The sequence below is a fragment of the Procambarus clarkii genome, chromosome 19, assembly GCF_040958095.1.
Source record: "Procambarus clarkii isolate CNS0578487 chromosome 19, FALCON_Pclarkii_2.0, whole genome shotgun sequence".
Classification (NCBI taxonomy): Eukaryota; Metazoa; Arthropoda; class Malacostraca; order Decapoda; family Cambaridae; genus Procambarus; species Procambarus clarkii.
This window is the reverse complement of record NC_091168.1, coordinates 45510006-45527959: the sequence shown is the minus strand read 5'-3', so window position 1 is coordinate 45527959 and position 17954 is coordinate 45510006. Positions and strand designations below refer to the sequence as shown.

Sequence of the window (17954 nt, the reverse complement as noted above, 5' to 3'; positions counted from 1 at the left end):
ATTCATGGACATTTCCACTCTTAAACTTTCCAAGAATATTATCCTGCCTCAAAATTTATTGATTTAGCATTTATCTCGCCCCTCCCTACCCAACCACTTGGTCTGGACGATTGAGCGACGGTCTCGCTTCGTGCAGGTCGGCGTTCATTCCCCGACCCACCAATTGGTTGGGCACCATGGACACGCTTGTGCTCTCTAGAGTGGAGTACTCCTGCACAATGACAGCACCTTTCAAAGCTGGAGAAATTGCTGACCTGGAGAGCGTGCAGAGATCCTTTACTGCTAGAATCCACTCAGTAAAACATCTAAACTATTGGGACCGACTAAAGAGCCTAAAACTGTACTCCCTTGAGCGCAGGCAGGAGAGGTACATAATAATTTACACGTGGAAAATATTAGAGGGGCTGGTCCCAATCCTGCACACAGAAATAACATCACATGAGACCAGAAGACATGGCAGGATGTGCAGAATACCCCCGTTGAAAAACAGAGGTGTAACAGGTACTCTGAGAGAGAACTCTATCAACATCAGAGGCCCGAGACTGTTGAACACGCTTCCACTACACATAAGAGGCATAACTGGCCGACCCTTCACAGTGTTCAAGAGAGAACTGGATAAGCACCTCCAAAGGATACCTGATCAACAAGGCTGTGACTCATACGTCAGGCTGCGAGCAGCCGCGTCCAACAGCCTGGTTGATCAGTCCGGCAACCAGGAGGCCTGGTCGACGACCGGGCCGCGGGGACGCTAAGCCCCGGAAGCACCTCAAGGTAACCTTAAGGTAACCATTCCTTCCCCGCGTCCCATCCAAAATCCTTATCCCTTCCCAGTGCTATATAGTCGTAATGACTTGTCGCTTCTGCTGATAGTTCCCTTCCCTTCGCCCCTTCCTGTCCACCCCGTTGTCGGCGTGAAGGGCATGCTGGGTCGGGGTGAGGGAGCTGTCGGAGGGTGATGCTCGAAGTTGGCGTTTAATCTGTCCTTTTTGAAGCTCGTGCTGGCTTTTTTAATAATTTTGCTGGATCACTTCTTCTCTTCCACTTGTTTCTTTCTTCTCCACCTCTTCTCCTTTTTGGTTGTTTCTTCCTGGCGACTTGGTTCAGTCCTTGATTATTCTTTCATTTGCCTTAATATGTTCTGATGGAGGGAGAGTTGAGACGGTGCACTCTGTCTCATCCACAGAACTGGAGTACCTGACGTGTTCGAGCGAGGGGAAACATTTATGTGAATCCCTGTCTTCGTTGTTGAACCCAACTTCGATGGACTGATGGCTCCTAAGGTAATAAGTGCAGGCTATATAAACAAATTCACAAGGGCCGTGACGAGGGTTCAAACCTACGTCCAAGAGGATCCAGACGCTGCCTTAATCGACTGAGCTATGACATGGTTAAAAGAATTGCAACCGGAAGTTCTACTGACCTAATTCGGATCCTGCAGCCTCTCCGAGACACAAACCAGGATTTTACACGGCCCTTGTGGATTTGTTCATTTGATGCATCACGCTATTGTGATTTCTGTGTGCAGGGTGCATATTCATGATGCTCCCCGAGGATAGTCCTGTTATATGGAGCTCCCTGTCCTTTAATTGTGACTCTATGGCGGGTATGGGAGATTTACGGATGAAATTTTTAATTTTCGTTTTATATGCTTCCGACCCTCTTTCCTCTTCTCAGGCTCGTGGGGTGAGCAACCACACCCCCCCCCCTCTCCCCCTTCCGACCCTCTTTCCTCTTCTCAGGCTCGTGGGGTGAGCAACCACAGCCCCCCCTCCCCCTTCCGACCCTCTTTCCTCTTCTCAGGCTCGTGGGGTGAGCAACCACACCCCCCCCCCCTCCCCCAAGTCGGACTAATGGAAGGACAGCCACCATAGTCCGTCAGCTCTGATTGCCCCTTCTGCTACTCTCCCTGTTCCCCTCCTGCTTGTGGCTGGGTGTAGCTACAACCCCCCTGTGGCGAGTAACTCGTCTCCTGGTACGGCTCCTTCCACTATCACACGTCTACACGTCCAGCCCAACCACTTGGGCTGGACGGTAGAGCGACGGTCTCGCTTCATGTAGATCGGCGTTCAATCCCCGACCGTCCAAGGGGTTGGGCACCATTCCTTTCCCCCGTCCCATCCCAAATCCTTATCCTGACCACTTCCCAATGCTACATAGTCGTAATAGCTTGGTGCTTTTCCCCTGATAATTCCCTTCCCCTTCCACTATCACAGCCGTCACAGTGGAAGAAGGATCCCTCTCCTTGGGGTCCTTCGGTGCCGTCTCCATACTGACGCATATTTGCTTCCTGCTTCACCTGCTTTGTTACAGGATTTGTTCGTATTATGATCTAGGTCCCGACTGCATTACCCACCCTGATTTTGTGCATATCCATTGACACTTAGTTCACTCTGGGGATTCAATTATTGACTGTGGATTTCCGTCTTCGTGACTACGATATGGAGTTCTTGGCGAAGTGTCTTCTGGATGTGAAGCGTTTTATGCAAACAGCATTCCACCGTCCCCACTTTCCTCTTGTAGAATCCTCCATGCCTTGGCACTCTAAGGGGTATGAATTTCCATTAACACTGATTCTAGTTAAGAACAATGCGAACTGCTGGGTGATCACAGAAATATCTAAGGAATGCCTTATTAGCCACCAAGTTGAACCTATTATCCTAAATCATCGACATGGGGCAGTATCTGTATGCAGCAAACCTGAGAAAGGAATGGATAAAGGATTCTGCACTCAGATCAGGAGTCACTTCCTATTGAACTGTTTTAGTAGTTGTAGAAGTGAACAGCAGATATACGCCTTAATTGGGATGCTGTCTTTAGTGTTTTTAAGCATGATAGCACCTGTGAAATCCACAAATGTGGTCTCAAAGGACGAAGACGTACTACTCGTTTCCACGTGAGTGGTGGACATCCGAGTAAGGACACACCCGAGCATTTAACCTTCTGCAGACAACACTTGATATGATTATGGTTTTAACAGTCTGACGACCCAGTGGAAGCCAGTACTGCTGTTTTAGTGAGGTGAGGGAATCACGAACCCCACCGTGATGTGCGCATTGTTGGTATGTATGTAACGCAAACAGCCTGCTCACCCAGTGATTCCGGGAAAGAAACCATGAGTATTTCACATCTAAGTCGACATTTGCATGATATATTGTTCTCCAGAAGGTAATATGTTGTAATTATCGGGATCAATCCAAAGACTAGAGTCTTGTATTGTCTTTAGAAAGAGGTTCCGGTAATCCTCCCCCATAAGTTTGCATTTGGGCTTTAACCCAATATTTATGAGCACCAGGAAACTTGACTTTTATTGGTCTTTTGTTTAAAAACAAAATCATATTCTGGGTTACAGATTGTTTTAGTTAAAGAACACTGTATGAACATTAAAGACCTACGTCTCTTAAATATCTTCCAAGAAAGTATTAGATATATTGCCATAATAAAAGTTTAAATCTTCAAGAAAAACTGGAAAGACTTCTGCAAAAAGTGCCGTACCAACCAGGCTGCGGTTGGTATGTGGGCCTGCAGGCCGCCCCAAACAACAGCCTCTTGACCCAAAACTCTCACAAGTCAAGCCTGGCCCCCACGCTGGGCTTGGAGAGTAGAAGAACTCCCAGAACCTCATCTAGGTACAATCCATTTAGATAGATATACAAATAGTTGATAGAGATACATATATATCGTAAGAGTAATAGATAAAGTGGGAGAGAGAGAGAGAGAGAGAGAGAGAGAGAGAGAGAGAGAGAGAGAGAGAGAGAGAGAGAGAGAGAGAGAGAGAGAGAGAGAGAGAGAGAGAGAGAGAGAGAGAGAGAGAGAGAGAGAGAGAGAGAGAGAAAGAGGGGGGGAGAGAGAGGGGGGGAGAGAGAGGGGGGGGAGAGAGGGAGAGAGAGAGAGAGGGAGAGAGAGAGAGGGAGAGAGAGAGAGAGAGAGAGAGAGAGAGAGAGAGAGAGAGAGAGAGAGAGAGAGAGAGAGAGAGAGAGAGAGAGAGAGAGAGAGAGAGAGAGAGAGAGAGAGAGAGAGAGGGAGGGGGGAGGGGGGAATGATAGCGCCAAGCAATTATGGCTATATAACACTTATAGGCAGACAACAGGATAAGGATTTGGGATGGGGAGGAAGAGGAATGGTGCCCAACCATTTTGACATTCGGGGATTGATCGCCACCCTGCATGAAGTGAGACCGTTGTTCTTCCATTCACCCCAAGTGCTTGGGCAAGATACAGAAAAGATAGATTGAGAGAGACATTAATATATAGATAGATTGATGGACAGATAGATATATAGGGCTATAAATAGAAAGGTAAAGATATCTCTACTCTCTCTCTCTCTCACTCTTATAGTTCCAATAATTAATAAATATCATTAACTTTTGAAAAACCTTTGCTCTTAAATGTTATATCATAACATTAAAAAAAAGTTATATCCTGAGGTTTTATCTTCGTTTTTACAAATTCTGAAAAAACTAGTATAAATATAAATATATACACGTTTATATATATATATATATATATATATATATATATATATATATATATATATATATATATATATATATATATATATATAAATATATATATATATATATGAAACAGGAATTTTCTCAAGTACTTTCGTATATTAATACGAAAGTTGACTCCTTCTGAAGCTGTATAAATATACGAAAGTACTTATGGAAATTCCTCTTTCAATTTTCCTCCGTGGTCTGACACTGTCATATATATATATATATATATATATATATATATATATATATATATATATATATATATATATATATATATTATTAAATATGACCGAAAAAGTAAGATTAATAATTCTAACACGAATTTTCTCAATCTTTCGTACATTTCGTTTCACTGTTGGAGGTAAATAAAAAATCAATTCTCCAAAATTCATTTTTATTTCTAGTCTGACGCGACACGAGCGCGTTTCGTAAAACTTATTACATTTTCAAAGACTTTAGTTCACAAATACACAACTGAATAGAACTTACGCATCTCCGATTTTATATCTACATTTGAGTGAGGTGGAAGGGGTGATGTGGCATTAACACAAGACAGAACAAGATGTGGTATTAATAGGGTATTAATTTCATCAACACAAGACAGAACAAAAGTATTAATAGGGTATTAATTTCATCAACACAAGACAGAACACGAAACAATGGATATTGAATAGAAGTGTTTGTAGGAAGCCTATTGGTCCATATTTCTTGATGCTTCTATATTGGAGCGGAGTCTTGAGGTGGGTAGAATATAGTTGTGCAATAATTGGCTGTTGATTGCTGGTGTTGACTTCTTGATGTGTAGTGCCTCGCAAACGTCAAGCCGCCTGCTATCGCTGTATCTATCGATGATTTCTGTGTTGTTTACTAGGATTTCTCTGGCGATGGTTTGGTTGTGGGAAGAGATTATATGTTCCTTAATGGAGCCCTGTTGCTTATGCATCGTTAAACGCCTAGAAAGAGATGTTGTTGTCTTGCCTATATACTGGGTTTTTTGGAGCTTACAGTCCCCAAGAGGGCATTTGAAGGCATAGACGACGTTAGTCTCTTTTAAAGCGTTCTGTTTTGTGTCTGGAGAGTTTCTCATGAGTAGGCTGGCCGTTTTTCTGGTTTTATAGTAAATCGTCAGTTGTATCCTCTGATTTTTGTCTGTAGGGATAACGTTTCTATTAACAATATCTTTCAGGACCCTTTCCTCCGTTTTATGAGCTGTGGAAAAGAAGTTCCTGTAAAATAGTCTAATAGGGGGTATAGGTGTTGTGTTAGTTGTCTCTTCAGAGGTTGCATGGCTTTTCACTTTCCTTCTTATGATGTCTTCGACGAAACCATTGGAGAAGCCGTTATTGACTAGGACCTGCCTTACCCTACAGAGTTCTTCAACTCTGTATATATATATATATATATATATATATATATATATATATATATATATATATATATATATATATATATATATATATATATATATATATATGTATATATATATATATATATATATATATATATATATATATATATATATATATATATGTCGTACCTAATAGCCAGAACGCCCTTCTATGCCTACTATGCAAGGCCTGATTTGCCTAATAAGCCAAGTTTTCATGAATTAATTGTTTTTCGACTACCTAACCTACCTAACCTAACCTAACCTAACTTTTTCGGCTACCTAACCTAACCTAACCTATAAAGATAGGTTAGGTTAGGTTAGGTAGGGTTGGTTAGGTTCGGTCATATATCTACGTTATTTTTAACTCCAATAAAAAAATATTGACCTCATACATAACGAAATGGGTAGCTTTATCATTTCATAAGAAAAAATTAGAGAAAATATATTAATTCATGAAAACTTGGCTTATTAGGCAAATCAGTTCATGCATAGTAGGCTGAGAAGTGCGTTCTGGCTACTAGGTACGACATATATATATATATATATATATATATATATATATATATATATATATATATATATATATATATATATATATATATATGTGTGTATATCACGAAAGTAAACACGTGATTAAAAATGTGACAATGTCAGACCACGGAGGAAAAAAGAAACAGGAATTTCCTTAAGTACTTTCGTATATTAATACATCTTCAGAAGGAGTCAAACACAAATCTCCTTCTGAAGATGTATTAATATACGAAAGTACTTAAGGAAATTCCTGTTTCATTTTTCCTCCGTGGTCTGACATTGTCATATATATATATATATATATATATATATATATATATATATATATATATATATATATATATATATATATATATATATATATATATATATATATATATATATATATATATATATATATATATATATATATATATATATATATATATATATATATATATATATATATATATATATATATATATATATATATTTATATATATATATATATATATATATATATATATATATATATATATATATATATATATATATATATATATATATATATATATATATATATATATATATATATATATATATATATATATATATATATATATATATATATATATATATATATATATATATATATATATATATATATATATATATATATATATATATACGAACAAGCCTGAATGGTCCCCAGGACAATATGCCAGGACAATAATCACACTTCTGGGGTGTGAGTTTTCAGTTATATATATATATATATATATATATATATATATATATATATATGTCGTACCTAATAGCCAGAACGCACTTCTCAGCCTACTATTCAAGGCCCGATTTGCCTAATAAGCCAAGTTTTCATGAATTAATGTTTTTTCGTCTACCTAACCTACCTAACCTAACCTAACCTAGCTTTTTTTGGCTACCTAACCTAACCCTACCTATAAATATAGGTTAGGTAGGGTTGGTTAGGTTCGGTCATATATCTACGTTAATTTTAACTCCAATAAAAAAAGTTGACCTCATACATAGAGAAAAGGGTTGCTTTATCATTTCATAAGAAAAAAATTATAGTAAATATATTAATTCAGGAAAACTTGGCTTATTAGGCAAATCGGGCCTTGAATAGTAGGCTGAGAAGTGAGTTCTGGCTACTAGGTACGACATATATATATATATATATATATATATATATATATATATATATATATATATATATATATATATATATATATGTCGTACCTAATAGCCAGAACTCACTTCTCAGCTTACTATGCAAGGCCCGATTTGCCTAATAAGCCAAGTTTTCATGAATAAATATATTTTCTCTAATTTTTTGCTTATGAAATGATAAAGCTACCCATTTCATTATGTATGAGGTCAATTTTTTTTTATTGGAGTTAAAATTGACGTAGATATATGACCGAACCTAACCAACCCTACCTAACCTAGCCTAACCTATCTTTATAGGTTAGGTTAAGTTAGGTAGCCGAAAAATCTAGGTTAGGTTAGGTTAGGTAGGTTAGGTAGTCGAAAAACAATTAATTCATGAAAACTTGGCTTATTATGCAAATCGGGCCTTGCATAGTAGGATGAGAAGTGTGTTCTGGCTACTAGGTACGACATATGTATATATATATATATATATATATATATATATATATATATATATATATATATATATATATATATATATATATATATATATATATATATATATATATATATTGTGATGGAGTTCCCCCCCTTATAATTCTCCCACGCCTGCAGTAAGAGTCATGTCTGCTTTTCCCAAGCGTTCTCTACGTTGCAGGCTACAATTTGATATATGGGAGAGAGTGAAGTGTTCTCGGAGAGCCGAGAAATTTGTGAAATAGTAATATTTTGGCCTGTGGTTTAGGCCCTTTAGGGAGCCAAGATGGCGCTGGCTTCCCTGATCTCCCGCCAAAACCGTGTGACGTCAGTGGCACCGGATTGGTCACCGACAGCAATGTGGCACCGGGAGCCAATGAAAACCTCCCGTGGCGAAAGTGACGTCACGAAGGAAGGGGGTCCGGCCAGCGCGCCGGGCTGGCGCCAGCAGTCAGACACGACACGTCATAGAGGTCGGACGTGCGACGAGTGGTCCTGTCAGTCGGACAGTTATTCCAGCTCCCGTGGATTTACGCGTCACCGGAAGTCCGCCAGTACTCTGAGAAGTCTTCCCTAGTTCATGTGTTGAACCAGAAGAGGGAATTGACGGTTATTTGAGCAACAAGTGCTCCAGTCAGGTACTGTGCCAATAGCAGTGAAGCCGTGCAGTGACGTATGTTGACGTCTGTGGCAATTCACCGGTTCGTGACAGCGTAGTGGCTGACAGAGCCACTGGGTAGCTGAGGAAGAGAGGACTATTTGGGGAAACCGGACGACTGTAGCTGAGACGTAGGCGACAGCCGTTGCTGGGAGAAGACGACGGCCAGGAGACCGACTCCAACCTTCAAGAAGTTAAGAAGGAGGACGGACCTGCAGTGAGGAGGCACGGAGACGACGCGCTAAACGGTGGGACGACGAGAGGCTCTGGTAGGACACGACGACGTGTAGTGTGGGGGCGTTCCCGACACGAGGATCAGGAGCTACATCTCGACTCTCATCGGAGGATAGGGTGAAGTAGGTGGTTCTAGTTCCCTCCCCATTCCCCTTTAGTTAGCTATGTTATTCGGCTATATTATCTAGCCTGAGGATTTTATATGTCGTGAGCAAGTCTCATCCATGTCACGGTAAAGCACCAGTGTGCTGGACAGTACTATCAAGAGTACTTGTAATATTCATGTTGATTATTGGTGTGTACAGGCACCAGGAACCAGTGATAAATTTACTGTGTTGTGTATATCTTTCTATAGATTTTGATATGAACATATAGTGGTGAATTATATATAAGATTATGCCAGTATTTGGAGGTTAGGCTATGTGCCCAGAAACTATTTATTTACCATGTATTGATGATTGATTTATATACCATATACATGTCTATGTTCATTCAGTGAATAATCATCTGTGAGTACAGTGAATTATTGCGTTATCGCCCACGAGAGAAAGTATTGAAAACTCCAGTGTTAATATTTCATAATATATGGTTGAGTGAAGAACAATGTGAAGCCATTACAGTGAATCATTATAGCATTGATTGTAGAAAAGACTGTTTGAGATTGAGTACAGTGTAACCAAGTGATACGTGTTGTAGTAGCCAATATCGTGTGTGCGAGTTCGCAGTAATATTGGAGAATTTAATGAAACAGCGCACGTGAATCTAAAAAACAAGCAAAGAGCTTCCGCGCGGAAAGGCCACGCGATCAGCTGGTTTTTGACACTTGATGAGGGGGGGGAGATGTTGCCCCCTGATGATCGCATAATATCCGGGAGAATTACCAGCTGCATCAGGATCAGTTGATTTAATTGATTATTGTTTGGCTTTGTGACATCTTTCATACGTTTTAAGTAAAATACAAAACTATCTTGGTGTTTTTATCATCCCCTCCATTGATCTTGTGGCTATACTATACCTGTAAGCATAGAGTGATAACAATAAGTACCTGCCTGATTCCTAATCTATTGAGTGTGACCTTGCCAAGGCTACCACTGAATACATCAGTCCACTGATGGTGTTACTGGCCACCTAAAACACCAGTTGGCGATCTTGTGGATAACCGTAGAGCCCTATTGTTGGGGAGGGCACACGACAGTCGATGTGATCGAGCCGTGTTCTCACTCTTTCTTAATAAGAGGCCGTTAAGATTGACTGGGAGACTCTCCTGGCGTGCAGTGGCGCCGTGAGGATCGAGGGAAGACCCGCAGGGCTACGGTGAGTACCTTGAGCATAACTATTGCTCACCCCAGAGTAAGGGTAGAGAATAATAGAGAGGTGAAACCCCAACAATATATATATATATATATATATATATATATATATATATATATATATATATATATATATATATATATATATATATATATATATATATATATATATATATATATATATGTCGTACCTAGTAGCCAGAACGCACTTCTCAGCCTACTATGCAAGGCACGATTTGCCTAATAAGCCAAGTTTTCATGAATTAATTGTTTTTAGACTACCTAACCTAACCTAACTTTTTCGGCAACCTAACCTAACCTAGCCTATAAAGATAGGTTAGGTTAGGTTAGGTAGGGTTTGTTAGGTTCAGTCATATATCTACGTTAATTTTAACTCCAATAAAAAAAATTGACCTCATAAATAATGAAAAGGGTAGATTTATCATTTCATAAGAAAAAAAATGAGAAAATATATTAATTCATGAAAACTTGGCTTATTAGGCAAATCGGGCCTTGCATAGTAGGCTGAGAAGTGCGTTCTGGCTGCTAGGTACGACATATATATATATATATATATATATATATATATATATATATATATATATATATATATATATATATATATATATATATATAAATATATATATATATATATATAAATATATATATATATATATATATATATATGCAACAATGATCACAAAAACACTGATCCAAGTATGCAGAATAACCACATATGAAAAATAGAAAATGCTTAACGCGTTTTCGGCTAATTCGCCTTCATCAGAGCAAAGTAGAATCACTTTGCTCTGATGAAGAATCGGATTCTACTTTGCTCTGATGAAGGCGAATTAGCCGAAAACGCGTTAAGCATTTTCAATTTTTCATATGTGGTTATTCTGTATATATATATATATATATATATATATATATATATATAAATTTATATATATATATATATATATATATATATATATATATATATATATATGTCGTACCTAGTAGCCAGAACGCACTTCTCAGCCTACTATGCAAGGCACGATTTGCCTAATAAGCCAAGTTTTCATGAATTAATTGTTTTTAGACTACCTAACCTAACCTAACTTTTTCGGCAACCTAACCTAACCTAGCCTATAAAGATAGGTTAGGTTAGGTTAGGTAGGGTTTGTTAGGTTCAGTCATATATCTACGTTAATTTTAACTCCAATAAAAAAAATTGACCTCATAAATAATGAAAAGGGTAGATTTATCATTTCATAAGAAAAAAAATGAGAAAATATATTAATTCATGAAAACTTGGCTTATTAGGCAAATTGGGCCTTGCATAGTAGGCTGAGAAGTGCGTTCTGGCTGCTAGGTACGACATATATATATATATATATATATATATATATATATATATATATATATATATATATATATATAAATATATATATATATATATATATATGCAACAATGATCACAAAAACACTGATCCAAGTATGCAGAATAACCACATATGAAAAATAGAAAATGCTTAACGCGTTTTCGGCTAATTCGCCTTCATCAGAGCAAAGTAGAATCACTTTGCTCTGATGAAGAATCGGATTCTACTTTGCTCTGATGAAGGCGAATTAGCCGAAAACGCGTTAAGCATTTTCTATTTTTCATATGTGGTTATTCTGTATATATATATATATATATATATATATATATATATATAAATTTATATATATATATATATATATATATATATATATATATATATATATATATATATATATATATATGTCGTACCTAGTAGCCAGAACTCACTTCTCAGCCTAGTATGCATGGCCCGATTTGCCTAACAAGCCAAGTTTTCCTGAATTAATATATTTTCTCTAATTTTTTTCTTATGAAATGATAAAGCTACCCATTTCATAATGTATGAGGTCAATTTTTGTTCATAGAGTTAAAATTAACGTAGATATATGACCGAACCTAACCAACCCTACCTAACCTAACCTAACCTATCTCTATAGGTTAGGTTGGGTTAAGTAGCCGAAAAAGCTAGGTTAGGTTAGGTTAGGTAGGTTAGGTAGTCGAAAAACAATTAATTCATGAAAACTTGGCTTATTAGGCAAATCGGGCCTTGCATAGTAGGCTGAGAAGTGAGTTCTGGCTACTAGGTACGACATATATATATATATATATATATATATATATCGTACCTAGTAGCCAGAACGCACTTCTCACGCTACTATGCAAGGCCCGATTTGCCTAATAAGCCAAGTTTTCCTGAATTAATATTTTTTCTCTAATTTTTTTCTTATGAAATGATAAAGCTACCCATTTCATTAAGTATGAGGACAATTTTTTTTTATTGGAGTTAAAATTAACGTAGATATATGACCGAACCTAACCAACCCTACCTAACCTAACCTAACCTATCTTTATAGGTTAGGTTAGGTTAGGTAGCCGAAAAAAAGTTAGGCTAGGTTAGGTTAGGTAGTCGAAAAACAATTAATTCATGAAAACTTGGCTTATTAGGCAAATCGGGCCTTGCATAGTAGGGTGAGAAGTGCGGTCTGGCTATTAGGTACGACATATATATATATATATATATATATATATATATATATATATATATATATATATATATATATATGTCGTACCTAGTAGCCAGAACACACTTCTCAGCCTACTATGCAAGGCCCGATTTGCCTAATAAGCCAAGTTTTCATGAATTAATTGTTTTTTGACTACCTAACCTACCTAACCTAACCTAACCTAACTTTTTCTGCTACCTAACCAAACCTAACCTATAAAGATAGGTTAGGTTAGGTTAGGTAGGGTTGGTTAGGTTCGGTCATATATCTACGTTAATTTTAACTCCAATAAAAAAAAATTGACCTCAAACATAATGAAATGGGTAGCTATATCATTTCATAAGAAAAAAATTAGAGAAAATATATTAATTAAGGAAAAATTGTCTTATTAGGCAAATCGGGCCTTGCATAGTAGGCCAAAAAGTGCGTTCTGGCTACTAGGTACGACATATATATATATATATATATATATATATATATATATGTCGTACCTAGTAGCCAGAACGCACTTCTCAGCCTACTATGCAGGGCCCGATTTGCCTAATAAGCCAAGTTTTCCTGAATTAATATATTTTCTCTATTTTTTTTTAATGAAGTGATGAAGCTACCCATTTCATTATGTATGAGGTCAATTTTTTTGTATTGGAGTAAAATTTAACGTAGATATATGACCGAACCTAACCAACCCTACCTAACCTAACCTAACCTATCTTTATAGGTTAGGTTCGGTTAGGAAACCGCAAAAGGTTAGGTTAGGTTAGGTTAGGTAGGTTAGGTAGTCAAAAAACAATTAATTCATGAAAACTTGGCTTATTAGGCAAATCGGCCCTTGCATAGTAGGCTGAGAAGTGCGTTCTGGCTACTAGGTACGACATATATATATATATATATATATATATATATATATATATATATATATATATATATATATATATATATATATACTGTGACAATAATCTCCTTCAAGAGATTGAGCCTGCTCTTCCCTCCACAAACACGTCGTTGAAATTATATAAAACGACTATGGAAGACATGTCCAACAACAACAACAACACCAGCAAGGCTTGCCAGGGTGAGCAAAACATATGCAGCCAGCCACCTGTTCGGACTCAAACCACCAAACTACATGTTGATCGCTACCGGCTCCGCTGATTGGTCGCCGGTCTGGCTGCACCTGCACTCGCCCCCCCATACTACTTGATGTCTGGGGTCGCCCCAACCTCCTACCTCAGAATGTTCAGTGCTCTCGTTGTTACCACTCCTCCCGGCTAGACGCTAGCGTGTACTGAGGGAAGTGGTAGCTTAAGCCAATATTCCAGCACCTCCCATTTACTTGTATATTGCACTTCTTGTTATTTTGTCTTAACGTAACTTTTCATTGTGTCATTTAAGTATTCTTATTATTTTGATTGATTTTATTATAAGAATTTGTTTGTGCATTTTATTCATGTTTTGATTTAATTAACGTAATTAAAATTTCATTGTTAAAGTTTACTTGTGTTTTGTGTGTCTTCTCCTTACCTTACCACAGACGAAGTTCCAGTTTTTTCTATTTTTTTTTATAACTATGTGACGAGGCCATACCCCTAGCCTTAAACAGCCGAACACCAACGCGTTACCGTCACAATACATATATATATATATACATATATATATATATATATATATATATATATATATATACATATATATATATATATATATATATATATATATATATATATATATGTCGTACCTAATAGCCAGAACGCACTTCTCAGCCTACTATTCAAGGCCCGATTTGCCTAATAAGCCAAGTTTTCATGAATTAATGTTTTTTCGTCTACCTGACCTACCTAACCTAACCTAACCTAGCTTTTTTTGGCTACCTAACCTAACCTTACCTATAAATATAGGTTAGGTTAGGTTAGGTAGGGTTGGTTAGGTTCGGTCATATATCTACGTTAATTTTAACTCCAATAAAAAAAAATTGACCTCATACATAATGAAATGGGTAGCTTTATCATTTCATAAGAAAAAAATTAGAAAAAATATATTAATTCAGGAAAACTTGGCTTATAAGGCAAATCGGGCCTGGAATAGTAGGCCAAAAAGTGAGTTCTGGCTACTAGGTACGACATATATATATATATATATATATATATATATATATATATATATATATATATATATATATGTCGTACCTAGTAACCAGAATGCACTTCTCAGCCTACTATGCAAGGCCCAATTTGCCTAATAATCCAAGTTTTCATGAATTAATTGTTTTTCGACTAGCTAATCTACCTAACCTAACCTAACCTAACTTAACTTTTTCGGCTACCTTACCTAATCTTACTTATAAAGATAGGTTAGGTTAGGTTAGGTAGGGTTGGTTAGGTTCGGTCATATATCTACGTTAATTTTAACTCCAATAAAAAAAATTGACCTCATACATAATGAAATGGGTAGCTTTATCATTTCATAAGCAAAAAATTAGAGAAAATATATTTATTCATGAAAACTTGGCTTATTAGGCAAATCGGGCCTGAGAAGTGCGTTCTGGCTACTAAGTTCGACATATATATATATATATATATATATATATATATATATATATATATATATATAATATATATATATATATATATATAGATATATATATGTATATATATATATATATATATATATATATATATATATATATATATATATATAAATCGGAATGTTCGTTTGTTCAAAAACGCTAATCTCCTAAAGTTCTTTACCGATTGCTTTGAAATTTTCACACAATGTTCCAGTCGCATCCGAGCAGGTTTTTATATACATACTATATAGATGTTACGTCTGTGACGGTAAAAAAAAATGCTTCCTATGAAAAGCTGTGTTTTTCATCTGAGGGAAATCTTCGAAACCTCTTTACCGATTGCTTTCAAATTTTGACACAACGTTGCATTCGAATAGGCGCGTCTTTTTATTTATCTACTATATACATGCCTCACCTGTGACAGGAAAAATCATGCTTTTTAAACAAAAAAAAAGCGCCATCTGTTGGTGGTAAGAGCAACACACGCTGTAATCTCCGAAAGTTGTTCACCGATTACTTTGAAATTTTGACACAACATTGCATTCGAATAGGTGCGTTCTTTTATATACCTATTATATAGATGCCACCCCTCTGACAGATAAAAACATGCGTTTTTGAAAAACAGCTCCATCTGTTGCACATAATAGCAACATGCACGCTTTACTAAATATGTCATGAATTCCATTTCAATGTTTCCGATTGCATTATAAATTTTATTTTCGTATATTTCGATTTATTTTATTTTTTATTGAGATATTTTGTGTGACATTGTGTTGGAATTGAACTGTGTTGAATTGAACTCTACCGTCCAGTCAAAGTGGCTCGGCCAGAATGGATGGGACGGAAGGAAACAGAAAAAACAGAACAGAGGGACACAGAATGAGGAGGGAAAGAGATGAATAAAGATATTTGTAGATTGTGGAAAATTAACACAAATAAATTTAAAAGCCAAAGTCATGGAACTCACTCACGTTGACTGTCAAACCTCCTACAGTTGTTCTGTTGTTTTAGATTCAGCTACTCCGGAGTAAAACTTGCGTGTAGCACAGGCTATTGTGAGCCCATAATCTCATTGATAAGCCTTTCCACTTTCCAAGGACCCTAGAGCAGGTAAGCAGGGGATGGAAGACAGGGGCGAGGATGCAGAAATCTTGAGCTAGGAACTGGAAACAAGTCGAAGAGGGGAGAAGAGAGATCGGTGGCCCAACCACCTTGGGTATGAATTGCAGCTGACGCTGTGGGTTGGTGGTAGGGTGGAATTCCTAGGATGCTCTCTGACTCAGGACAAGGCTCGCAAGCGGCTGGCAGTTGATGGTAGTTGAAAGTAATGAGTGGTGGGTGGGTTATGCTAGTTTTTCTTTATTCTTAGTTCATCATTCTTCTTCTTTGGTCTTCGTTCTTCAGTCTTCTTCGTTGTTTCGTTCTTAATAATATTACTTCTTCTTCATTGTCCTGGGGAGGAGGGGATGGTGTTCCAACTGAGACATCTTCATCTGACGAATCCGTAGCTGAGGTGGTGTTTCGTGTAGGTTGAATAGATGTGGGGTGGCTCTGTTGAGGCGACGGCTCAGTTTTCTTGAGTGCATCCATTGTCTGCTGCCTCTTGGTGGAGATTTTTGGATACTTAACAAAGAATGCGGGTTCAATCAGGTCAGGGTGTATTAGGGGTCATGTCGGCAAGGTAACGGATTTTGGCCGCAGCAAGGTACCACTTCTTGCCCTCCTTTAGATCTTCCTTATGCTCCTGGTTCCAGGACAGAGTGTTGTCACGTTTCTCCTCCGGGGAAGCATCGATGCGGTTGTGTATGAAGCGGCGTACCCAAGGTCTGTCAGGATCGTCGTCTGGAGCTGAGAAAGTTGTAGCCTCTCCAGGAAAAGATGGAGACTCCAGAGGGGCTACTGGTACAGAAGAAGCGTCGTCTGGTGTGGGGAGAGCGTCGTCTGGTTTGTAGAGAGCTGCAGAAGCCTCCTCAGAATCCTCCTCAGGAGATGAAGCAGTTGATTCAGTTGAAGCTGAAGATGCGTTCTCAGACAACGGAGTGACAGTGGAGAGAGGTACTGGTGGCTCGATGGTTGTGGACAGCTGTGGTAACCGAGGTCAGGAGATCTGCAAGTGCCGTTGCGTTCACAGTGTCATAGTTAGGTGATATTGAATTACCTGGAGTAGAGTTGGTGAAGACTTCCTCTGGTACAGTAAAGGGTTGCAGTCCGTTTGCTGTGAAGAGTACGTTAAGAATTCTCACGAATTCCCGGTAGTTAGAGCCAGCAATATTATTGGCAAGGGATGCCCACGCATAGATATGTTCAGAAGTATGAACCGGCAACTGTCGTGGCGAAGCCTAGGTCGATGATTGATTGAAGAGAGGTAGTGGCGAAGGCTGAGTCGGTGATTGGTTGGCTGGCTGGCTGCTGGACTGTTAAGCCTCCTACTGTTTTATATTTTCTTATGGAGCTTGATATATTTATTTTAGATGAATTCTGACATTATTATTCATTCATATTTAGCATCATATTTTCAGATACGGTTCTTTATCTCCATGATAATAAATTTTAGATTATTCTTTTCATCA

At 37.6% G+C, this 17954-nt stretch overlaps 1 protein-coding gene across 1 annotated transcript in view; it reads left to right on the top strand.

Annotated features, from left to right (window-relative positions):
• Positions 1 to 17954, top strand: part of LOC123752215 (uncharacterized) — a 535987-nt gene that overhangs the window by 177463 nt on the left and 340570 nt on the right. The window lies entirely within an intron of this gene.